General features: G+C 35.1%; 1 long non-coding RNA gene across 2 annotated transcripts in view; it reads left to right on the top strand.

The window, feature by feature from the left end:
* The window catches only part of LOC144287542 (uncharacterized), a 73,941-nt gene extending 57,166 nt beyond the window's left edge, over positions 1-16,775 (top strand). For both annotated transcript variants that reach the window (XR_013355326.1, XR_013355327.1), the window contains one exon: positions 16,671-16,775. This is a non-coding gene — a long non-coding RNA (uncharacterized LOC144287542). The remainder of the gene's footprint in view (positions 1-16,670) is intronic.
* Positions 16,776-18,308: the final 1,533 nt, after the last annotated feature.

The following is an 18,308-nucleotide window of genomic DNA, read 5'->3' as shown; positions in this document are numbered from 1 at the left end:
TTTAAAAACAATATCAAAATTTTAAACAGTACATTTTTAAAGTATTAGGAGCTACCATATTAAAACAGTTTTCTACTATAGTTCTTTAGTGTAAATACACCATTCCATCATTTTAGTGAAGAATCAAAACACCACCCTCTACCACTGCTCCTAAACAAAAAGGATTCAAGTGGAAAACTTGTTTCCTTTAATTAAAAATCACGATTAGCTCTAGTTTTATTAAAATACTTAGAGTTTTCTGTTTACATGTTCTTATTATTATCATTGTTAACATTAACTGCAGTTTTAACACTGACAAGTGTTAAATGACAAAATCAACTTTACCTTGAAATTCCTAGCAATATCAGGAAAATCATAGATTTCTTCTATACTTTGTCCTATACATTGTGATGCTGTCATCTCTGGGATAGGTTTTTTTTGTGTGTGTATGTTTTTTGTTTGTTTTGCTTTTTTTAAGTTTGGGATAGACAGCAACATTTGAATTTTAATACAATTGTCAGGATATATAAGTTCTTGAGATAGGTACTTGTCTTAAAATGACAAAAAGTTCTTGGAGAAATACAGTAAACAATTCACATTGAGAAAGTAAAGTGCTATTGTTTGCCCTCTGGGTGGATTTAGCAGTAAGTGAAATCTTCAGACAACTCCAAAAAAGAACTAATGTATCTAGTCACTGGTTTGTCTGCAGTAGAGTATAGGCCATCATGATTGCTTCATGTTAAAGGAATTATAAACAAAAGGACTGGAGGAAACCAATATTTTGAGCAATTTTGACAGGCATCCCATGAAGGAGCACATGTATTTACTTTATACCTGTCAGATGCCAGCCGGGTTAGTTCCTTTATCAGAAAAAAAAAAAAAATTCATGCTGAAAAACTGAGAACAGTTTTCTGAAACATGATGATAGTCACTATTTTTTGTGAATGCATTCTCAGTAGTGGACCACTGCTCTAACTCCTTTTTCTGGCAGGATAATAACAGATTAGAATGAATATTAAAAGAGTTTTCTACCATAGCTCTTTAGTGTAAATACACTATGCCATCATTTTAGTGAAGAATCAAAACACCACCAACTCAATTAGAGGAAACCCTCAATTGAGGAAAGCTTCCTCAATTAGAGGAAACTCTTGTGCATTTCTGGAATGTAAATGCATTGTTTCAGTTTACCTGTGGATATGTAAAATCTAGGATATGTAAAATGATAAAGCCTGTATGTTAGTGGTTCACTTAGACATAATAATGGCTTAAAAAGGAGTTTGGTAAGTGATATTATAGATTATTTCTAGGAAGTGTCTCTGCAGAACAAATCATATATTCTATACCAGTAAAAAAATCTAAATATAAAGGAAGTATTTTGTCTCATGTTATTACTATTAGGAAAAGAAAAAAAAAAAACGTGCTATTATCTAGGATCCCTTTGCATTTCATAGCAAGCATGTACCTTACTCTTAAAAAAAAAAAAAAAAAAGATTTATTTGAGGGAGAGAGAGGGAGAGAGTGTGAGCTGAGGAAGGGGCAGAGGGAGAGGAAGAGAGAGAATCTCAAGCAGATTTCCTGCTGAGCATGGAGCCTGATGCAGGGCTTTATCTCACAGCCCTGAGATCATAACCTGAGTCAAAACCAAGAGTTGGATGCTCAACTGATGGAGCCACCCAGGAGCCCCTTACCTCATTCATTGTAAAAAATAAAACATAAAAAAATAATAGAGGTATAAGGAAAACTTGTGATTTATAATCATAGGGCATTAAGAAAAACAAGTGATTTATAGTTGGTTCCTCTGTGAGGCTAAAGTGTTGACTGTGTAAATTTTACCTATGGCTCTATAGAAGTGAAATAATTGAGCAAGAGGGATGACTGGGTGAATTATTTTTGAGTAGCCAGGGAATGGTACCTCAAGTACACTATTGCCATGGACATCAGCTAGACACTGAAGAATGAGAATTTGGAATTATACTTGCCTTTGGTGGGTTTTTAAAGAGTCTCATTTTATCATTTTTGGGAAATGGGAGGTTGAAACTCACTTGACAACTTGCAATCTCCATCCTCACAGGAGAGCTGTTTGATTTTAAGTGAGCAATTGAAGAAAGATGTTGGACTTTTTTATAGGCTGCTTCACAGACTAAAGTCCAGAAGTTGAAGTCCACAGTTACAATTAAATTTATCTTAAGCTCTGCCAGGGACAAATCAAAGTGGTTTATATTACGTGCTTTAAGGATACACTTTGTAAGCTACAATAGCAACTAGAAACATGACATGGGAGTATATATGTTTAAATATATATAATCTGTAATGACTCCAGTTTACAGTTTACAGTATGATTGCAGATTCTCTGAAAATTTTTGATTAAGAAATTTGTACCATGGACATTGGTGTCTTTGACAAGCCTTGAAGTGGTTTCCCTCATACTCAGGGTTTCAAGCATGTTTAGTCAGGAGTTGTATTATAATGCAGAAAAAAATAGCAGTTGAACTAAAATCTGCTTATTTATCACTTATCATTTGAAAGTATTTATTTGAAATATGGTATACCAGAACTTATGATATAGACACAGATTGATCAAACTATGATATATTATGATCTCACTACCATTGTGATCATTATGTAGATGCATGGATAGGATATATTATTTACTTCTCAGAGCTTAGGAACTCAGTAAAATTCCTTTGTGTATGAATAAAGTAAGTGAATGTTATTCTTTATGCTTTAACATTTAGAAAATCCTTGGTTTATGATTTTGTCTCAAAAATATCTCTTGGAAATGACTGAGTGCTTAGTGGAGGGAAAAAAAGGAATATTTAAAAAAAGATTTAAGAATAATTACTACAATTGTAATCAAGTGAAATAAAAAAATAACTTTCTAAGTAAGTGATCATCAGAATAGTTCTCTAAAAGGGAATTAATCTCCCCCCCCCCTTTTTGCTGTTGTTTTAATTGTTTTACTTCTTTTAATTTGTCTAAATACAACATTATGAGAACATTATGAGAATAACTAGAAAATGTGAGTATGTTTGTGGGAAAGATGTAGATTTTAGGAAAAAGTTGATTTTGGTGAGCTCATTGCAACTTGGAATTGGCCTGAGGACAGCTAGATAATTGAGGGTAGGTAGACAAAACTAAATATTGAGAATGAAAGAAATGTTTTTTTTTTTTTTTTTGAAAGTCACAAAAAAATATATTAAAACAGCTGTTTTCTTGTCTCTCAGCACTGGCCTCCCTTCCCAGTGACCTTTGCCCACCACTCGCCACAGGCTTTCAGAGAAAAAGGTGCCCAGGGCAGGAAAACAGAGGATCCCTGCTGTAGCCCAGGGTCTGAGGAAGTCCCTCCAGCCTGGGAGTGAGGGTGGCTAACAGTCTCTACAGGCTTATTGCCACCATGAAGGAAGGGGCTGCTGTGAAAGAAATGCTTTAAAGAAAACTGGCTTGATTCACAATTTTACATCACTGTAAAAAGTGTAATTCAGTAGTTCAAAGACAATTGGCAACTGAAAAATACAGGTTCTATAAATATACACAATCTTTAATTTCCAGAAGTCATCAAAGTAATACAACATGTTTATGATATGATTTTTACTCTTGAAATAGATGATTATTACAAAGTATAATAATTACATCAAGGATGGGATAGGAAAATTGTTTGCTAGAGTGTTACTGATAAGTAAGTAATTTGATACATACTCTGGGTTATAATCTGGCAGTATGATAATCAAAGTGGTTTAAATCCCAAACTTCAGAAGTAGGTTTTGGTTGAAAGCAATTCCAAGTCTGTCATGTACTCTCTCCATGATTATAGGCAAATTATTGAAGTTCTATTTCTCTCATTTTCCTCATATGAGGAATGGAAGCAGTACTAATACTACAAACTTCATAGGGACATTATGAGGTTAGACATGTTAATTTGCATAAAGTCATTAGAACAATGCCTGTCCTGTAATATATGCTCAATAAATGTGATATGGTATTGATAATCTTTAAATGTTCCTACCCAGCAATTCCATTATGTGGACTTGTTTTTGAAAGAAAGGTGTCAGAATACTTACAGAACTATAAGAACAATGCTGTTTTGAATGGTATTTGTATATTATAAACTGAAATAGAAACATCCAGCAATAGGCAACTGGCTAAGTGAATTCATCTATGGAGCCATTAAGTTTTCTCTGTAGAAGAATTTTTAAAATGCCACAGTACTGCATTTTAAAAAAGAACATAAAGAGTATGTATAGAAAAACATATCTTTGGTTAATATTATTATATATTATATGATTATATGTAACACAACAGAAATGGAAGGAAATGCATCAATATGTGAAGAGTAGTTACATTTGGTCAATAGATTATGGGTGAGTTTTCACCATATGCATTGCATATCTAGTAGCACGTTTCTGTGTTTTATGAGTTGAATAGTGTCCCCCCAAATTCATATGTTAATAGTGTCCTAACTTCCTATATACCTCAGAATGTGACCTTGGAAATAGAGTCATCATCCATCTATTTAGTTAAGATGCAGTCACTCTGGAGTCATTGGAGGCCTAATCCAATATGACTAGTGTCCTCATAAGAAGGGAAAAGTTGGAAGTGTAATAGAATAGTCTCCCCAGGCCTTATTCCTCAAGTCACTCTTAAGCTTGATTCCTTGGGTGACCTTAATTCTCTTTTACCATGTGTACAAGAAAAAGTAAGCAGCCTGGATCATGCACACTAGCAAGAAAATCCCGTTTTCAAGACTGGCCCTTGGTCGGCTCCTGAGAAGTGCTACCTAATCTCCCAGACTGTGTAACCTGATGTGAGTGTTTTTTTGTGTCTAAGGCCTTGTGCCACACTGTTCCAGTTTGATCAGATCGTTTAACATTATGGTTTATAGTGACCATCTGATTTTACTCTGGGAGTCTGAAGGCTGAGTTGATGGAGCCAGTCATGCAAGTACTGCCTGCCTATGTGAGTGATCCCCCAATAAAACTGTGGAAATCAGGGATCAAGTGAGCTTCCTTGTTGATGACACTTAAAATGTGTTGCTACACATCATTGCTGGGAGAATTAAGTGTATCCTGTGGGACTCAGCTCTGTGGGAACATCTGAAACATATTGCCTTCTTTCTCCTGACCATTGCTGATGTTAATCTGTATTCTTTCACTGTAATAAACTGTAACCAAGTGTGTGACAGTATCTGAATCCTGTGAGTTCTAACAAATGATGATCTTGATGGTGGTCTTTGTAACCCCAAGGTAGAGCATGTAAATTGATATAATCATAGGTGCCAGGGATTAGGACATGGGAATATTTGAGATCTGTGGTTCTGCCTATAACATAATATTGTTGAATTTTTTTAGTTTACAAATTATGTATGAACATTTTTCTTAACATTAAAACAAAGTCAGACTTCTGATGCACAATCACATGAAGATGTGGAAGCTATTACTGTGATCATTACAGTAAAAATGAAGAAAGCGGAAGGGAAACATGGCAGGGAAAGAGACAGAGGGACAGGGAGAAAAGGGAATTTGAAATTTGCATCTACAGAGTATATTGTAAAATCTGTATTTTTGTATAAAAAATTTAAAGGTAATAAAGTGGACAGTAGTAAATGTCATTGCTAACAAAAGCATAGTGAATTTGATAAGGAGAGTGAAAAAAGACAATGACTCACGGAGGCAAACACTAGCTTTCATGACCCTTTAAAATCTATTACAAACAGAATGTGAGACTAGAAATATTGATCATTTGGAATTTGTTCTAAGTAATCTGACACCCACTATGGGAAATAGGGAATTTAGTATGAATGTCAAACCACAAGAATAGATACTTTGTGTCTCCTTTTCAATATATCATTTTTTATCATCACAGAAACAATAGTTCTCTTGTTAGCTGTCAAGTATTCCAGTTCAATTATCCTCCTCTTTCTTCTTTGAGAGACTAAACATTGTTTAACCTTTTAAATTTCCTAAGTCAAATGTTAGGAAAGCTGTTTGGAAAGGCTATTTCCATGGGCTATAAACATCAACTCAACTCTCTCCTTGAAGACAGTCTTTTTTTTTTTTTTTCTACTAAGAAATTATGTTTAGGATAAATAAAGAATTTTTATCAGATATTAAGAACTGCTAACACTTTGTACCCAGTCAAATTCAACTCTGAATGAATCCATTTCTCCCAGAAATGGGATACCAAGTAGCATCTTTGAGATCAAAGGTGTTAATGTATATTATCAAAATCCTGCAGTGGATCTGCTTAATTATAGTGGTATATGAGTTTTCCTGTCCATTTTCTTGCCACTACCATATTTTATCCCTGTGTTTCCTAAAAGTTTTTAGTTTTTTGTCCATTCTCTAATCCAGTCACCCTTGTCTTCCTCCAGATGTCTATACATTTCTGCAAATGGGCTCATCTGACCTCGGCCTATAACCTTTTAATGACTTCCTTTAACTTTCATATCAGTCTAGATATAGTACACAATGATGTGATTTAGATACCAGTCATCATTGCAACTCAGTGTCTTCACACATTTTACAATAGTCCCCCCCACTTATGCAAAGGGGTCATGTTTCAGGATCCCCAGTAGATGACTAAAACTGTGATAGTCCTGAACCTTATATATGTTATGTTTTTTTCTTATACATATATGTGTATGGTAAAGTTTAATTTATAAAATAGGCACAGTAAGAGATTAACAATAATAATTACTAATAAAATGGGATTATTTTAACAAAAACACTAATAAAAGTTATGTGAATATGGTCTCTCTATAGATATCCTACTGTATAGTACTTATACTTCTTGTGATGATGTGAGATGATAAAATGCTTACATGACAAGATGAAGCGAAGAGAGTGATGTCAGTATTGTGACTAATATTGACCTTCCAACAGTTTGTCAGAAGGAGGATCATCTATCTGTTTTTGGACTACAATTGGCCCTTGGGTCACTGAAACCACAGAATGCAAAACTGAGGATAAGAGGACTCTTAAAATTCCTATTGGGTGGTCCTTCTTCTTCCTCTTCCTCTAGCTACCTGTTTTTTGAATTGATGTTCAAAACTCAAACATTTCTTTTTTTTTTTAATTGGTTACTTAATTTTATTTTTTTATTGAAGTTTGATTTGCCAACATATTGCATAACACCCAGTGCTCATCCCATCAAGTGCCTTCCTCCATGCCCGTCACCCAGTTACCCCAACCCCTCACCCACCTTTCCTTCTGCAACCCTTTGTTCATTTCCCAGAGTTAGGAATCTCTCTTGGTTTATCTCCCTCCCTAATTTTTCCCACTCAGTTCCCCTCCTTTCCCTTATAATTCCTTTCACTATCAGAAAGGATGAATACCCACCATATGTGTCAACGTGGATGGAACTGGAGGGTATATGATGCTGAGTGAATTAAGTCAATCAGAGAAGGACAATCATCATATGGTTTCACTCATATGGGGAATATAAGAAAACTCAAACATTTCTTTCGCAGTTTTCTTATGAATCACATGATTTATATTCTCTTACTGCTCTACCATCCTTGAATTGTCTTGTGGTTCTTTTTTTTTTTTTTTTTTTTTTTTTGTCTTGTGGTTCTTAATATATTTGCCACTGTTTTCCTTACAACAAAATGAGTCTTTCAGGGCATGTGTCATAGCTTATCAGAATTTTTGTTCCTAAAGCCCTCACGTCTGGCGAATATTAGCTATTTAATACACATTTGATAAATGCTTAACAAATACTGGTGAAGTGTTAGAATGCAATATTAAGATTGAAAATGGAGTCATCAACCTGAATTAGCTCCCGAGCTTTCTTTCCCCTTTTATGGATGCTGACACTCTGTGCATATCCCCAAGTTTCTTTAGCATTGTTTCTCAGTTGTATAGGTTATCTATCTACTTTAATCAATTTCAGCAGTGCTTACTACTGTAAAAAGTAGCAATTATTTTAAAAAAGGAAGCACTTGATTACAGATAAAATAATCTGGCACAATGACTCACTCTACAGAATAACTGAATGAACTTAGTATGATGTTTAATTTATATGTTTATAGGAAGTGAAAAGGGGAGAAAGAGAATGAGAGAGGGAGTTTCAGATCCAGGGAAGAATATAGAAAGGGCTGGAAGTGGGGGCCTAGGCCTCTGCACGATCAGTGTTTCTGTTTTTTTTTTTTTTTCTTTTTTTTTTTAGTGTTTCTGTTTCATGTGGAAACGAATATGAAAAAAAAAAAAAAAGCTTTTACCCTTTATTTGAGTGTCACAAGATCTTTTTTTTCCCACAGTACTTCCTTAATGAGTTTCCATTATATATATTTTAGTTTGTCTTAACTTGTTACCTTAGAAATGTTGTAATTTTAGAGGAAATGTGGTCTGGCAGGACACCTGGTCTGGTTTCTAACAGTCCCCTCAGGGGAAGGTGTTCCTCAGTGCATTTGGCACCACTGCAGTGTGAGTATGCAGGTCTCAGCCATTCTGCAGTCAGCGGCAGTAGCACATGTGAAAGCAGATTTGAGAAAAATGGCAAATTCTCAGACCAACACAAGGTACATCGTACACAAGGCAGAGGGTACAAGAATGAGGCTGGAGAACCAAACAAGCCTTGCTAAAAATTGGGTTGTGTCCATATCATTATATCACTGGAAAGAAATGAATATTTCCATAAATAGATGTTTGATGTGATCATATTTTCTTTTTATTGAAAGAAGGACCAGATGCAAGGAGATTTTAATTTTGATGTGATGAAATTAACAGATTTTCATCACATGTCTACTGTATTTGTTGCAGACACTATGCTAAACAAAGTTATGAAGCAAGAAATTTTAAGGGAATCTTTTAAGACAGTTACCATGAAGGTGGAGAGAAACAAAATAAGAGTTACCAATAGAGTTAACAAGATCAGTTGACCAACCAAGACAAAGTATAAAGAAGAGAAAGGAATTAGGGGTAAAAATCAGGTTTTTCTCAGGGGTAGATACATGACAATCTTTAAGATAAAAAAATACAGTTTTATTCAAAAGTTGTAGTAAAGAAAATTTAGTTTTGGACATCTGTGGGTGCAGCATATTTTCATAGCCTGAAGAACATGTAGGCCTGCAATTGGATGTAAGTTCCTGGTACTTCAAAATGAGGAAAAGCTGGGAGAAACATGTAGATTTGACAAATAGTTAAAAAAAAAAAAAAGCAAAGAAGATGTGTATAGTACTTACAAATCCAAGAGTTCTTTTAATACATGAATTATGGCATAAAATACATTTTATACATGTAAAAATTTTAATAATATTTTGATACATGGATATAAAACATAAAGATAAAAAATATCTTGATGAGAATTTTTTGATTAATTTCATCATTCCCCAGAAACTCTGAATTGGTATGACTTCTTAGAAGGTAATTTGATAATTTTATAACAAATTAAAAATATTTATATTATTTCCTATTTCCTATTATTGATAGGAATCTTTTCTGTTTAAATAATCAGATACATAGCATCAAATATTATTTATTATTTTTATAGTATAGCAAGAATTGAATCAACTTTTAAATAGAGGAATTCTTAAATATGGTAAATATTTCTAATAAGGTACCATTTCACAATTTAAAAATTATAGTTCTAAATAATTTTGATGACTTGTAAAAATGGATACATTGAAAGTATCAAATGTATGGTGAAAGAATTAAATTAATAACATGGTAATACAAAACTATATCACTGTGATCCAAAATCTGTCCAGTATAAAATGTTACATATATGCAATAAACATGCACATAGGACAAATAGGTGGGATTTTTTTGACTCATATGGGTGATTTTAATTCCCTACACTATAGTTTTTTGCATTTTGTAATTTTCTTTTCAGAAATATCTGCTAATTTATGAATTAAAGTTTTATACTTCTCTGATACATCATCTTTGTTCTCTGTAGGTAGACTCATAGTAGATGTTAAGATACTAAAATAATGTAAGTAAATTTATATGGGTTTGCAGTCTTGTTTTTCTTAATGAATATGCTGTTTCCATTTGACCTGAGTAATGAATCAGAGTGGGGAAAAGCCTTTGGCAGAGGCCTCAGAAGAGGACGTTCTCTGAAGGTATCAGATAAAAAAACTAGAAATAAGGGTAATTGGGTGAAGAATACAGATATGCAGAAGAGTATAATCAGTTAGAGAAGCCTGAGTCCCTCATTATAATTCCCTTTAGAGACTGACATATATGGTCTGTGTACCACATCTGGTGTGGAGAGGGCAGATGTCTCTTGTGAAATCAGCTAGGTAAAGTGTTTTTTTAAGTTCTTAAGGGCATGCTTGAAAAATCACATAGATTGTTAAACCAGACTCCTCAAAATGAAATTTTGAAATATATTTTGCCATAAAAATTTTCACAAATTATGCTGTAGTACCCTAATCTTTGGGGTGATATTCATATCATCTTTACCCATTTGGATATCTTCCTGAAGGAGATTAGCTCTGAAGTAATAAGCAAATATGACTGATTTCTCTGGAAGAGGAATAGGTGTAGAGTTCTACTTTGGGTGTTATTTAACAGACATTTAGTGCTGCATGTTTTCCTTGAGAAAGCAATGACTCATAATTAATAGTAGTACTCTCTGAACAGGGAATGCCAATTTTTCATGATCTGGCAATCATGCATATTAACTCTTAAGGCTAGAATTAAATTAATGCATCAGTGTTACTGAAGGCCAAGTGGTAGTTTATTTCATGATGTAAGATTTAAGTCATTTGTCCATTTGTACATGAGGATGTATATCCTATTTCATGACCAACCAGTGTGACATATTTAGCTTCATGACTGAAATGTGACCTCAGTTTTATTCTTTCTTCTGCTGTTCCTAGAAATTATTATTCACCTATTTCCTAATGGAATGTTTCAATTAGATTATCCCACGAAATTGGAACTCAATAAGATATTTTGGAGTAGCCAGATGACACTTAGAGGTTGAAGGGATTCACAATCTAGCAAATTTATTAGAAACACGAGAGGAAAATATAAAAAATGAACTTTGCAGTTATTACAGTCTAAACTCATGACCTGTTAGATGATCTGAAGAAGGATTTAAAAGTTTAATATTTGTGATATTCTCTCCCTCATTAGTATTCCATTGCTTGACCTATCTACTGTTTTCTTACTCAAGCAGAGCTTTTTGTAACAGTGTGACTCACCATTCATCTTTTAAAGTTAATTACTGAATAGTGTATTCTTTTAGAATGAACACCTAGACAATTTAGATATTAGTAATCCATTAAATTTAAAATATTGGTATGATGTTCCCTAAAAGAAAGAACAGGTGATAGTACTCACTGCCAGGGATTTAATCAATACAGCTATAAATAGGATGTCTGAACTAGAATTTAAAATGATTACAAAGCTACTAACTGGGCTTGAAAACAGCATAGAAGACACTAGAAAATTCCTTACTGTAGAAATAACTAAAATCCAGTCCGACCAAAATTAAAAACGGTATTACAGAGATGCTGTCCAGATGGAGGTTTTAAAAACAAAGATGAATGAGTCAGAGGAGAGAGTCAGCGATATAGAAAATAAAATGATGGAAAATAAGGAAGCTGAAAAGAAGAGAAAAGGAAAACTGCTGGATCATGAAAGAAGACTTAGAGAACAAAGCAGTTCCACAAAGTGAAATAATATCTGGATAATAGAGGTCCCAGAAGATGAGAAGTGAGAGAGAGGAACAGAAGGCTTTTGGAACAAATTAGAGCTGAGAACTTCTGTAATCTTGGGAAGGAGACCAGCATTCAAGTCCAGGAGGCAAAGAGAACCCCCTTCAGAATCAATAAAAATAGGTTAAACACCTTGACATGTAATAGTGAGGCTTACAAATTTCAAAGATAAAGAGAGAATTCTGAAAGCAGATCAGAAAAACTGGTCTGTATCCTACAAGAGTAGAAACATCAGAATTGTCCACAGAGACCTGATAGGCCAGAAAGGACCAGCATGATATATATATTCAGCATGTTAAATGGAAAAAAATATGCAGCCAAGAATATTTTATCCAGCACAGCTGTCACTCAGTATATAAGGAGAAATAGAGTTTCCAGGACAAACAAAAAATAAAAGAATAAAAAAAAAAAAGGAATTTATGAACACTAAATCAGGCCTACAAGAAACACTAAAGGGGATCCTTTGAGCAGAGAGAGAGCTCAAAAGTAACAAAGACCAGAAAGGAACAGAAAAAATATACAGGAACAGTGACTTTACAGGTAATACAATGACACTAAATTCGTATCTTTCAATAATTAGTCTGAATGGAATAAATGCTCAAATCAAAAGACATAGGGTATCAGAATATATAAAAAACAAAACCCATCGGGATGCCTGGGTGTCTTAGCAGTTGAGTGTCTGCCTTTGACTCAGGGCATGATCCTGGAGTTCTGGCATCAAGTCCCACATTGGGCTCCCTGCATGGAGCCTGCTTCTCCCTCTGCCCATGTCTCTACCCCTCTCTCTGTGTCTCTCATGAATAAATAAATAAAATCTTCAAAACAAAATAAAACCCATCCATATGCTGCTTACAAGAGACTCATTTTAGACTCAAAGACACCTCCAGATTGAAAGTGAGGGCATAGAAAACCATTTATCATGCCAATGGACATCAAAAGAAAGTTGGACATCCTTATGTCAGACAAAATAAATTTTAAGCCAAAGACTGTAATAAGAGATGAAGAAGGACACTATGACATAATAAAAGGGTTTATCCAACAAGAAGATCTAACAGTTGTAAATATTTATGCCCCTAACATGACACTTCAGAAACTTTGAAATGCAGCAAATGTACTAAGAGGGAAGTATATGGCAATATAGGCCTTCCTCAAGCAACAAGAAAAGTCTCAAATACACAACCTAATCTTACACCTAACAGAGCTAGCAAAAGAGCAGTAAATAAAGCCTAAATCCGGCAAGAGAAGAGAAATAATAAAGATTAGAGCAGAAATCAGTGATACAGAAATGAAAAAAAAAATAACAGTAGACAAAGATCAACGAAGCTAGGAGCTGGTTCTTTGAAAGAACTATTAAGATCGATAAACCTCTGGCCAGACTTATCAAAAAGAAAAGAGAAAGGACCCAAGTAAATAAAATCACAAATGAAAGAGGAGAGATCACAAAAACACCAAAGAAAAACAATTATAAGAACATAACACGAGCAATTATATGCCAACAAATTAGGTACTCTGGAAGAAATGAATGCATTCTTAGAAACATATAAACTAGCAAAACAAAACTGAAACAGGAAAAAATAGAAAATCTGAACAGACCCATAGCCAGCAAGGAAATTGAATCAGTTATCAAAAATCTCTCAACAAACAGTAGTCCAGCGTTGCATGGCCTCCCAGTAGAATTCTACCAAACATTTAAAGAAGAGTACCTATTCTTCTGAATGTGTTTCAAAAAAACAGAAATGGAAGGAAAACTTACAAACTCATTCTGTGAGGCCAACATTACCTTGATCCCCAAACCAGAAAAAGACCCCACTAAAAGGAGAATTACAAAGCAATATCCCTGATGAACATGGATGAAAACATTCTAAGATACTAGCTAATAGGATCCAAGTGAAAGAATTATTCACTACGACCAAATGGGATTTATTCCTGGCCTGAAAGGGTAGTTCAAATCCATGAACCAATGTCATTGATCACATTAAAAAAGAAAGAACAAGAACCATATAATCCTCTCCAAAGATGCAGAAAAAGCATTTGACAAAATACAGCATCCTTTCTTGATTAAATTTATCTTGGGCAGCCCCAGTGACACAGCAGTTTAGCGCCGCCTGCAGCCTGGGGTGTGATTCTGGAGACCCAGGATCGAGTCCCACATCAGGCTCCCTGCATAGAGCCTCCTTCTCCCTCTGCCTGTGTCTTTGCCTCTCTCTCTGTGTGTCTCTATGAATAAATAAATAACATCTTAAAAAAATTATCTGTCATGGAGGTTAGAGGGAACATATCTCAATATCAAAAGCCATATATGAAAAACCCAAAGCGAATATCATCCTCAGTGGGGAAAAACAGAGCTTTCCCCCTAAGGTCGCAAGCATTCAGGGATGTCCACTCACCACTGTCATTCAACATAATACTGGAACTCCTAGCCTCAGTTATCAGGTAGCAAAAATAAATTGCAGAGTAAAGGCATCCAAACTGGCAAAGAAGTCGTCAAACTCTCACTCTTCATAGACAACATCATAGTCTTTTGTAAAACCCAAGGGCTTCACTCCAAAATTGCTAGAACTTATTGATAAAGGGATTCAGCAAAGTGGCAGGATATCAAATCAATGGATAGGATTCAGTTGCATTTCTATACAGTAACGAGACAGAAGAAAGAGAAGTTAAGGAATTCCCATTTACAGTTGCACCAAAAAACCATGAGATACCTAGGAATAAATCTAACCAAAGAGATAAAGGATCTGTACTCTGAAAACTATAGAACACTTGTGAAAGAAATTGAGGAAGACACAAAGAAATGGGAAAACATTTCATGCTCATGGATTAAAAGAACAAATATTGTTAAATTTTGTTAAAATGTCTGTGCTACCCAAAGCAATCTACACAGTATAATCCCTATCAAAATACCATCAGCATTTTTCTCAGAGGTGGTTTAACAAACCATCTTAAAATTTGTATGGAACCAGAAAAGACCCTGAATAGTTAAAGGAATGTTGAAAAAGAAAACCAAAACTGGAGACATCACAATTCTGGACTTCAAGCTGTAATACAATCTATAATCATCAAGACAGTATGGTATCGGCACAAAAACAGACACATAGATTAATGGAACAGAATAGAGAAACCAGAAATGGACCCTCTATAGGACCAACTAATCTTTGATAAGCAGGAAATAATACCAGTCAGAAAAAAATCAGTCTCTTTAACAATTGGTGTTTGGAAAATTGGACGGCCACATGCAGAAGAATGGAACTGGACCACTTTTTTACATCATACACAAAAATAAACTCAAAATGGATGACAGACCTAAATGTGAGATAGGAATCCATCAAAATCTGAAAGGAGAACATAGGCAGCAATCTCTGTGACTTAGGCTGCAGCAACTTCTTGCTAGAGAGGTCTCCAAAGACAAGAGAAAGAAAAGCAAAAATGAGCTTTAGGGACTTCATCAAAATACAAAGCTTTTGCACAACAAAGGAAACAGTCAACAAAGCTAAAAGGCAACCTACAGAATAGGAGAAGATAGTTGCAAATGACATATCAGATAAAAGGCTAGTATTTTATTTATTTTTTTTAAAGATTTATTTATTTATGATAGAGAGAGAGAGGCAGAGGCACAGGAGGAGGGAGAAGCAGGCTCCATGCCGGGAGCCCGATGTGGGACTCGATCCCGGGACTCCAGGATCGCGCCTTGGGCCAAAGGCAGGCGCCAAACCGCTGAGCCACCCAGGGATCCCCAAAAGGCTAGTATTTTAAATTTGAAGAACCTATCAAACTCAACACCCAAAAAAGTAAAAATCCAGTTGGGAAATGACAGAAGACATGAATAGACATTTCTCCAAAGAAGAAATTAAAATGGCCAACAGGACACATGAAAAAATGCTCAACATCATTTGTCATCAGGGAAATCCAAATCAAAACCACAGTGAGATACCATCTCATATCACAACTGCAAAAATTAACAGCTAAGGAAACAATAGGTGTTGATGAGGATTCACAGAATCTGTTGATAAGATTCTGTGAATCTTATTCATCACACAAACTGTTGATAAGAATGCAAATTGATGTAGCCACTCTGGAAAACATATGGAGGTTTTTCAAAAAGTTAAAAAATAGAGCTAGCCTATGACCCAGCAATTTCACTACTAGGTATTTATCCAAAGGATACAGATATAGTGATTTGAAGGGGCACATGAACCCCAAGGTTTATTAGCAGCAATAGTCAAAATAGCTAAATTTTGGAAAAAAACAGGATGTCCATTAGTAGATGAATGGATAAAAAAGATCTAGTGTATTTCTATATACAATGGAACATTACTCAGCCTTTGAAAAGAATGAAATCTTGCCATTTGCAATGACATTTATGGAAGTAGAGGATATTATGCTAAGTAGAATTAGTCAGTGAAAGACAAATATATTGATTTCACTCATATGTGGAATTTAAGAAACAAAACAGATGAACATAGTGGAAGGGAAGGAAAAATAAAGTAAGATGAAAGTATGGAGACAAACCATAAGAGGCAATGAACTCAAATAAGCTGAAGATTGCTGAAAGGGAGGTCAATTGGGAGAAGGGGTAATTGGGAGATGGGCATTAAGGAGGAAGCTTGAGCGCAGCCCCAGTGGCGCAGTGGTTTAGCGCCGCCTGCAGCCCAGGGTGTGATCCTGGAGACCCTGGATCGAGTCCCACGTCAGGTTCTCTGCATGGTGCCTGCTTCTCCCTCTGCCTGTATCTCTGCCTCTCTCTCTCTCTCTCTCTATGTGTCTCTATGAATAAATAAATTAAAAAAATCTTTAAGGAGGACACTTGATGTAATGAGCAATGGGTATTATATGCGACTGATGAATCCCTAAATTCTACCCCAATAACTAATAATATAGTATATGTTAAGTAAATTGAATTTATTTTTTATTTTATTTTTTTTAGTAAATTGAATTTAAATAAAGAACTAAAAAATATTGCTATGTTATTAGTCATTTATGGAATGATTTTCTTTTTTTTAATATTTTTTCCTTTATTTATTTATGATAGTCACACAAAGAGAGAGAGGAGAGGCAGAGACACAGGCAGAGGGAGAAGCAAGCTCCATGCACCGGGAGCCCGACGTGGGACTCGATCCCAGGTCTCCAGGATTGCACCCTGGGCCAAAGGCAGGCGCCAAACCGCTGCGCCACCCAGGGGTCTCCAGGATCGCGCCCTGGGCCAAAGGCAGGCGCCAAACCGCTGCGCCACCCAGGGATCCCTGGAATGATTTTCAAAATAATGCAAAATATTTCTTCATTCTAGGTGTTTATACTCTATTAGAAAGAAACAAAAAACCCAGAGATATTTATGAGAGATGATGGTTTTTTACTTCTGGGTGGTAGGGTATAGGATTCTTAGAGGTGATGCCCTAAGATAAGATTTTTATTCATATTATCTTGAAAATAGACAAGATATTCCTAGGGCAGTGAAAGATTACTTATTACTTACAGGCATAACGACATGCATTCACATTTGCCCTAGGTGATTTGATAAGAGCCAGAGGTCTTTGTACACCTACATGTGTCAGTAAGGAATCTCCTATTAGTGAGGAGTACCAGAAATACGAATCTAGGAATTATGTAGATCAGGGACAGTCATCCTTTCACTTTTCCTGAGGGAGGAAGAGAAACTACTGTTCTATCCCATAAACAAGTTCTCTGGAAGGAACAGTGACAGCTTCTTGGTTCTTATTATTGGAACATAAGACAGTATCTTCAGGGGGAGGATAAGACAAGAGTTTTCAAATTAAAAGTGAGATTCATCTCTTTTGGAACATAAATACATAGAAAAATAACTCTCTAAACCTTTCAGGAAGATTCTTGGCTACTCAGTTAGTTGCCTTTTCCATCAATCCTCTGAACCTAATTGTCTAAAGGAAATAAGAGAAGGTTTATATCTTTCGAATGGGACCAAATGGCTTTACCATTAAGGAAACAAATGGCTTCCAGTCCAATCCCCATAGCATGTGAGAAGCAAATGTTTTTGGAGAACTAAAAGCAAACATTCTCCATCTTCTAGCATATCCCTTTTGATAGTTCTGGAGGCCAGAACTTTGAAGGAACATTCAGAGATATTTGTCTCCCCACAGTGATACACTTGAATTCAATAAAAACGTTTTTTAGATGGTAATGATAATGAGTAAGGTAATTTCAAGGCAGGTATACTTAGGGAAAAGGGTTTTGCTGTGCTCTTCAATTAGAAACAGGGACATCAAGCTAGTTTGCTTAGTTGTTGGATAAACCATATAGGAAATAAGAGAAACTTTCCCCTTTTTTGGAAGTGAATAGAAAAAAGGTGCCATTTTTCTCTGGAAAAAAAAAAAGAATATTTTCCTATATTACTTGGATTAATTACAAAGAATTAGAAATAAGCTAATATTTTTATGTCTTTTAATGTAACTGTACTAACATACAGATGTTTTTTAAAGAGCATTAGGTATTATCAGACTGGTAAATGTCTTATAAGTTAAAAAAAAATCAAGCATACTTCTCTAACCCATAAACAGTTATGCTGTTTGACTCTGCACAAATTGCCAGAGCCAGAAAATTTCTGTGAAAAGGCATTTTTTAAAGATGTAATACTGAGTCTTATGATCACAAGGGCATGTATTGTTATTGTGAGCTTGTCAGATGATAAATGAGGATG

The sequence above is a fragment of the Canis aureus genome, chromosome 17 (assembly GCF_053574225.1).
Source record: "Canis aureus isolate CA01 chromosome 17, VMU_Caureus_v.1.0, whole genome shotgun sequence".
In the NCBI taxonomy this organism is placed as follows: domain Eukaryota; kingdom Metazoa; phylum Chordata; class Mammalia; order Carnivora; family Canidae; genus Canis; species Canis aureus.
The sequence above is the reverse complement of the archived record's forward strand: the minus strand, read 5'-3'. Positions and strand labels throughout refer to the sequence as shown.